This window comes from Cervus canadensis, chromosome 8 (genome assembly GCF_019320065.1).
Source record: "Cervus canadensis isolate Bull #8, Minnesota chromosome 8, ASM1932006v1, whole genome shotgun sequence".
Taxonomy (NCBI): Eukaryota; Metazoa; Chordata; class Mammalia; order Artiodactyla; family Cervidae; genus Cervus; species Cervus canadensis.
This window is the reverse complement of record NC_057393.1, coordinates 26085873-26091872: the sequence shown is the minus strand read 5'-3', so window position 1 is coordinate 26091872 and position 6000 is coordinate 26085873. Positions and strand designations below refer to the sequence as shown.

At 42.9% G+C, this 6000-nt stretch overlaps 1 protein-coding gene across 1 annotated transcript in view; it reads right to left on the bottom strand.

Annotated features, from left to right (window-relative positions):
* Positions 1 to 6000, bottom strand: part of CFAP43 (cilia and flagella associated protein 43) — a 105803-nt gene that overhangs the window by 59254 nt on the left and 40549 nt on the right. The gene's annotated exons all lie outside the window — the stretch shown is intronic.

The following is a 6000-nucleotide window of genomic DNA, read 5'->3' as shown; positions in this document are numbered from 1 at the left end:
ATTATTATGTGTCTTGGGGTGTTTCGCCTTGGGTTATCCTGTTTGGGACTCTCTGGGTTTCTTGGACTTGAGTGGCTATTTCCTTCCCCATTTTAGGGAAGTTTTCAGCTATTATCTCCTCGAGTATTTTCTCATGGCCTTTCTTTTTGTCTTCTTCTTCTGGAACTCCTATGATTCGAATGTTGGGGCGTTTCACAGTTTCCCAGAGGTCCCTGAGGTTGTCCTCATTTCTTTTTATCCTTTTTTCTTTTTTCCTCATTCCATTTATTTCCTCCATTTTATCTTCTGCCTCACTTATCCTATCTTCTGTCTCCGTTATTCTACTGTTGGTTCCCTCCAGAGTGTTTTGATCTCATTTATTGCATTATTCATTTTTAATTGACTTTTTTATTTCTTCTAGGTCCTTATTAAACATTTCTTGCATCTTCTCAATCTTTGTCTCCAGGCTATTTATCTGTAGCTCCATTTTGTTTTCAAGATTTTTGGATCATTTTTATTACCATTATTCTAAATTCTTTTTCAGGTAGATTCCCTATCTCCCCTCTTGTTTGACTTGGTGGCATTTTTCATGTTCCTTTACCTGTTGGGTATTTCTTTGCCTTTTCATCTTGTTTAGACTGCTGTGTCTGGAGTGGGCTTTCTGTATTCTGGAGGTCTGTGGTTCCTTTTTATTGTGGAGGATTTACCCAGTGGGTGGGTTTAGACGATTGGCTTGTCAAGGTTTCCTGGTTAGGGAAGCTTGCGTCAGTGTTCTGGTGCATGGAACTTGATTTCTTCTCTTTGGAGAGCAATGGAGTGCCCAGTAATTAGTTTTGAGATAGGTCTATGTGTTAGGTGTGACCTTGGGCAGCCTGTATGTTGATGTTCAGGGCTATGTTCCTGCATTGCTGGAGAATTTGTGTGGTATGTCTTGCTCTAAAACTTATTGGCTCTTGGGTGGTGGTTGGTTTCAGTGTAGGTATGGAGGTTTTTGGACGGTCACTTATTACTTAAAGTTCCATGTAGTCAGGAGTTTTCTGGTGTTCTCAGGTTTTGGGCTTAAGTCTCCTGCCTCTGGATTTCAGTTTTATTCTTCCTGTAGACTCAGGACTTCTCCAACTATACAGCACTGATAATAAAACTTCTAGGTTAATGGCAAAAAGATTCTCCCCCGTTAGGGACACCCAGAGAGGTTCACAGAGTTACATGAAGAAGAGGAGAGGGAGGAGGGAGATAGAGATGAGTAGGAGGAGGAAAAGGGGGACTCAAGAGGAGAGAGACAGATCTACGTAGTTGTCTGTTCCCAGAGTGTTCTCCGTAGCCCAGACACCTACAAAGATTCACAGAATTGGATTGGGAAGAGAAGGGGAAAGGAGGAAATAGAGGTGTTCTGAGGTAGAAAACAGAGAGTCAAGATTGGGAGAGAATAATCAACACACTCCTGAATAAAAATGGGAACTGAATATTGGATTCTTAAATGTTCACAATTTATATCATATACTGAAAAACAAAAATTAAAAATCTAGAGTAGAGGTTAGACTCTTAAAAATACTATATTAAAAACAAAAACCAAAACACACACAAAAAATTTTAGAAACATATATGAAGTTCGGTTTAAAAATAGGGCTTCTCTTCTTTTTTTTTTTTGTAAGGTTATAGTGTAATGAAAATGAAAATTAAGGAGTAGTAGAGGAGTACTAGAGGACTTTAAAAGAAATAAGAGAAAAAGAAAAATAGAAAATAGAAGAGAAAAAGGAAAGAAAAAAAAAGAAGAAAAAAAAAAGAAAGAAAAAATTTTTTTTTTCCCTAATTAAAAAAAATCGTAAAAATCTATGAAAATGAAAGTTAAGGAGTAATGGGGGAGTAATAGGGAATTTTAAAGGAAAATAAAAGAAAAAATAAAAAAGAAAAATTTAAAAAATAAAAAAAAATTTTTTTTCTTACTTAAAAAAAAAAAAGTAAAAATATATCTAGGAATTTCTCTGGAGCTGTTGCGGTCAGTGTGGGTTCGGCTCAGTTTCAGATAGCTCCTCCTTCCCGCTTACACTTCTGGATATCTACAGGCCCCTTCCGGTGTAGTCGGTGTTTTCTACAGGGATTTTAATCCGGTGCACCGGTCCCTTCTGAAGCGGTTCCCTTTGTTTATTTGGCTTCTGTTTGCCGGTCTCTTCAGAGCCTCATTTCCGCCCTGACACAGGCAGGTGGAGGTGGACTCTTATTCAGGTAGCTATTTCTGTCGCTCTGCGGGGAGGGGCTGGCGCTGCTTTCTCCGTCTGCGCTGCTCAGGCTCCAGGCTGCTCAATATGGAGCGCTCCCCGCACTGCGCGCCGTTCCAGCCCTCGGGTGTTCCACAAAAGCGCGGAACAAAAAAGCTGCACCTGCTCTTTGTGCCTTCCCCGTCAGAGCGGTCCAGGCAGCCAGGGGCTTGACGGGCGCACTCTCCCCGGGTGCGGTGCGCCCACTCCCTTCCGTGGTCCCAGTCTCAGTTTCCCACGGCGCCAGTCAGGTGCGTGCGCCTTCTGCCCTCCGCGTCCCCAGCCCCAGTCCCCGCCCAGGCCGGTCGGGTGCCTACGCCCTGTGTCTCGCCGCGACCCTCCTGGCGGATGTCGACCATCCAGAATCTCAGGAGGTCTTTGATTAGTACTGGAGGCCTGTTTGCAGTGCGGCAGGGGATGTGGTCCTTGGGGCCGAGCCTGCCCCCTTCCCCTCCCCGCTGCCTCCTGCCTCCGGCGGGGCGGGGCTGGGCCGGTCCGCAGCCTGCGAGCTCTTCTCTGGACTTTCTCGGTCCCTTTGTTCTGCGAACGGCCGGCAGTGTGTTCGGGCTGGTTAATTTTCTCTCTCTCTTTTATTCTCCCACAGTTCAAGTTGGCAACTCACAGAAGCTCTCTCCGATTGTCCTCAGGGCACTCAGGCCCGGACCCTACCCCAAGCAATGCTGCCTAAGACTCCCTTCCCGGGACGGATCTCCATCCTTAGCTCTTTTGTCTCACTTTTTATCTTTTATATTTTGTCCTACCTCCTTTCAAAGACAATGGGCTGCTTTTCTGGGCGCCTGATGACCTCAGCTAGCGATCAGAAGTTGTTTTGTGAAGTTTGCTCTGTGTTCAGTTATTCTTTTGATGAATTTGTAGGAGAGAAAGTGGTCTCCCCGTCCTACTCCTCTGCCATCTTGGCTCCTCCCCCCTTTCCTTTTATTTTTTAAAGTGAATTTTCTGAGGCTTAACCAGGTTGAGTCTTTTTTTTATTATTGGTATCTCACTAACAGTCGGACACGACTGAGCGACTTCACTTTCACTTTTCACTGTCATGCATTGGAGAAGGAAATGGCAACCCACTCCAGTGTTCTTGCCTGGAGAATCCCAGGGACAGCGGAGCCTAGTGGGCTGCCATCTATGGGGTCGCACAGAGTCGGACATGACTGAAGCGACTTAGCAGCAGCAGCAGCAGCAGTATGAAACTGGGAACAAAGTGGTGAGGGTTTGGGGTTTTTTTTAGCTGAAAACCTTTATGGGAGCTCTTAGTGTGTGTGTGTATCTGTGTTTGCTCAACACAATCAGTTGAAATTAACCTCCATTCCAGGGCAATAGTTGACTAGGCTAAAAATATGCAGCAATATTTGGAGGGATCTTAGTTACCCTAGCAGGTAACATCAAGTGAAGGTACTAGTGTTTGGGCATCCTGCCATCATGATGCTAAGCAGGGTTCTCTGAGGACCACTACCTAAAATGTTCATGGAGAATACAGTCCTGGGCATAGGCAGGGAGATCTAGCCTCTGTACTACTGGATCAACCCACTTATCAATTCTCCAGAGGGTAGCAGTAATCTTCAGTAAGGAAAAATCACTGATTCTTCCCAACAAAGGCTGATCTGCATGAATGTACCATGCTTGGTGTTGAGCTCAATGAAGGGATGTCTGCTTAACTGTGACAGTTGCCCAAATCTCTCCCTTCTGGTCAGGGGAAAGGAAGATATCTGAAGCAGAAAGAGGTCTTTTGATGGTAACTATATCCCTCCTTGGGCTTCCCGGGTGGCTCAGTTGGTAAAGAATCCACCTGCAATGCAGAAGACCCTGGTTTGATTCCTGGGTTGGGAAGATCTGCTGGAGAAGGGATAGTCTACACACTTCAGTATTCTTGGGCTTCCCTTGTGGCTCAGCTGGTAAAGAATCTGCCTGCAATGTAGGAGGCCTGGGTTTGAACCCTGGGTTGGGAAGATCCCCTAGAGAAGGGAAAGGCTACCCACTCCAGTATTTTGGCCTGGAGAAATCCAAGGACTGTATAGCCCAAGGTATTGTTTTGGTATATGGGAAAGAATGAACTTTTCCTTGGTGGCAATTATTTCTGAAACCCTAGTGATTTATATCTCACTCATGCTGCAAATTCATTGTGGATCGACAGGATCTGTTTTCCCCCATGGTCTTTCAGGGAACAAAGCCGACAGAGGCTCCACCAATGAATAGGGGCTCGCAAAGAGTTGGACATGACTGAGCGACTTTCCTATCCCTCCTTACCCAGGAAGTGCAAGGTAAGTTCTGATTATACAGACCCTTAGGTTTGTAAGTCTCTCATCTGTAAAAGGAGGTGTGATCAGATGAACTTTAAGATTTTTCTAGTTCTAGTAATTCTAACAGAAATGAATAAACCTTTGCCACACTGCATGGAGTCTACACATGTTCTTTTAGGTAAGAATTTTTATCTTTACTTTTTAGGATGAGTTTACTTATCTCATTGAATTATATATCTTTTGCATCTTGTATCCTCTTATATGAAGTATGATGCTTCATCTTGCATTATTTTTTTTCCATTTATTTTTATTAGTTGGAGGCTAATTACTTTACCATATTGTAGTGGTTTTTGCCATACATTGACATGAATCAGCCATGGATTTACATGTATTCCCCATCCCGATCCCCCCTCCCACCTCCCTCTCCACCCGATTCCTCTGGGTCTTCCCAGTGCACCAGCCCCGAGCACTTGTCTCATGCATCCAGCCTGGGCTGGTGATCTGTTTCACCCTTGATAATATATATGTTTTGATGCTGTTCTCTCTAAACATCCCACCCTCACCTTCTCCCACAGAGTTCAAAAGTCTGTTCTGTACTTCTGTGTCTCTTTTTCTGTTTTGCATATAGGGTCATCATTACCATCTTTCTAAATTCCATACATATGTGTTAGTATACTGTATTGGTCTTTATCTTTCTGGCTTACTTCACTCTGTATAATGGGCTCCAGTTTCATCCATCTCATGAGAACTGATTCAAATGAATTCTTTTTAATGGCTGAGTAATATTCCATGGTGTATATGTACCACAGCTTCCTTATCCATTCGTCTGCTGATGGACATCTAGGTTGCTTCCATGTCCTGGCTATTATAAACAGTGATCATCTTGCATTATTAATTGAGATTTTAATTTACAATAGAGAAGGATTGTAACTTTTCTTTCTACTATCTAGATCCATATCTCATCGAGAATTATGTAATATAGAAAAAATGATAACTTAAGGAAAAAATAGCCTTACCATTGCTTCTTGGTCTTTTTATACTTTTAAAATATTATTTTTATGTGCACCATGACCATGGTGGAAAGAACAGTATCACCTTATGGTAGGTTATGCTTAGGTTTAGGTGAGCAACTGTAGTTTGCCACCCAGCATACATACACCTTCCTTCTGGAAAATTTCTTGAATATCCTTTAAGAAACCATCTCTCTTCTATTTTCAGTTAAGTGGAATAGATCTAAGTCTCATTTCCAAGACTGATTTTAAGCCAACTAGCATTTCTCATGCCCCTGTCCACAGTGATTAGTTCAGGGGTGTTATTAAGACATTAGGATATATTTACAAAGCCTTCTGAAAAGGAGAAACTTTTCTCTTCCTCCTCCCATTGTAGGAGGTTTTCTTCCCTGATGATCTGATGTGAGGTTGGTATTTGTGGCATTTGGGTATCACACGAAGTCTTAGATGAAATTAAGAGATAGTACACAGACAGAAAGAAAGATGAGATCCTTGGTAATATCATTT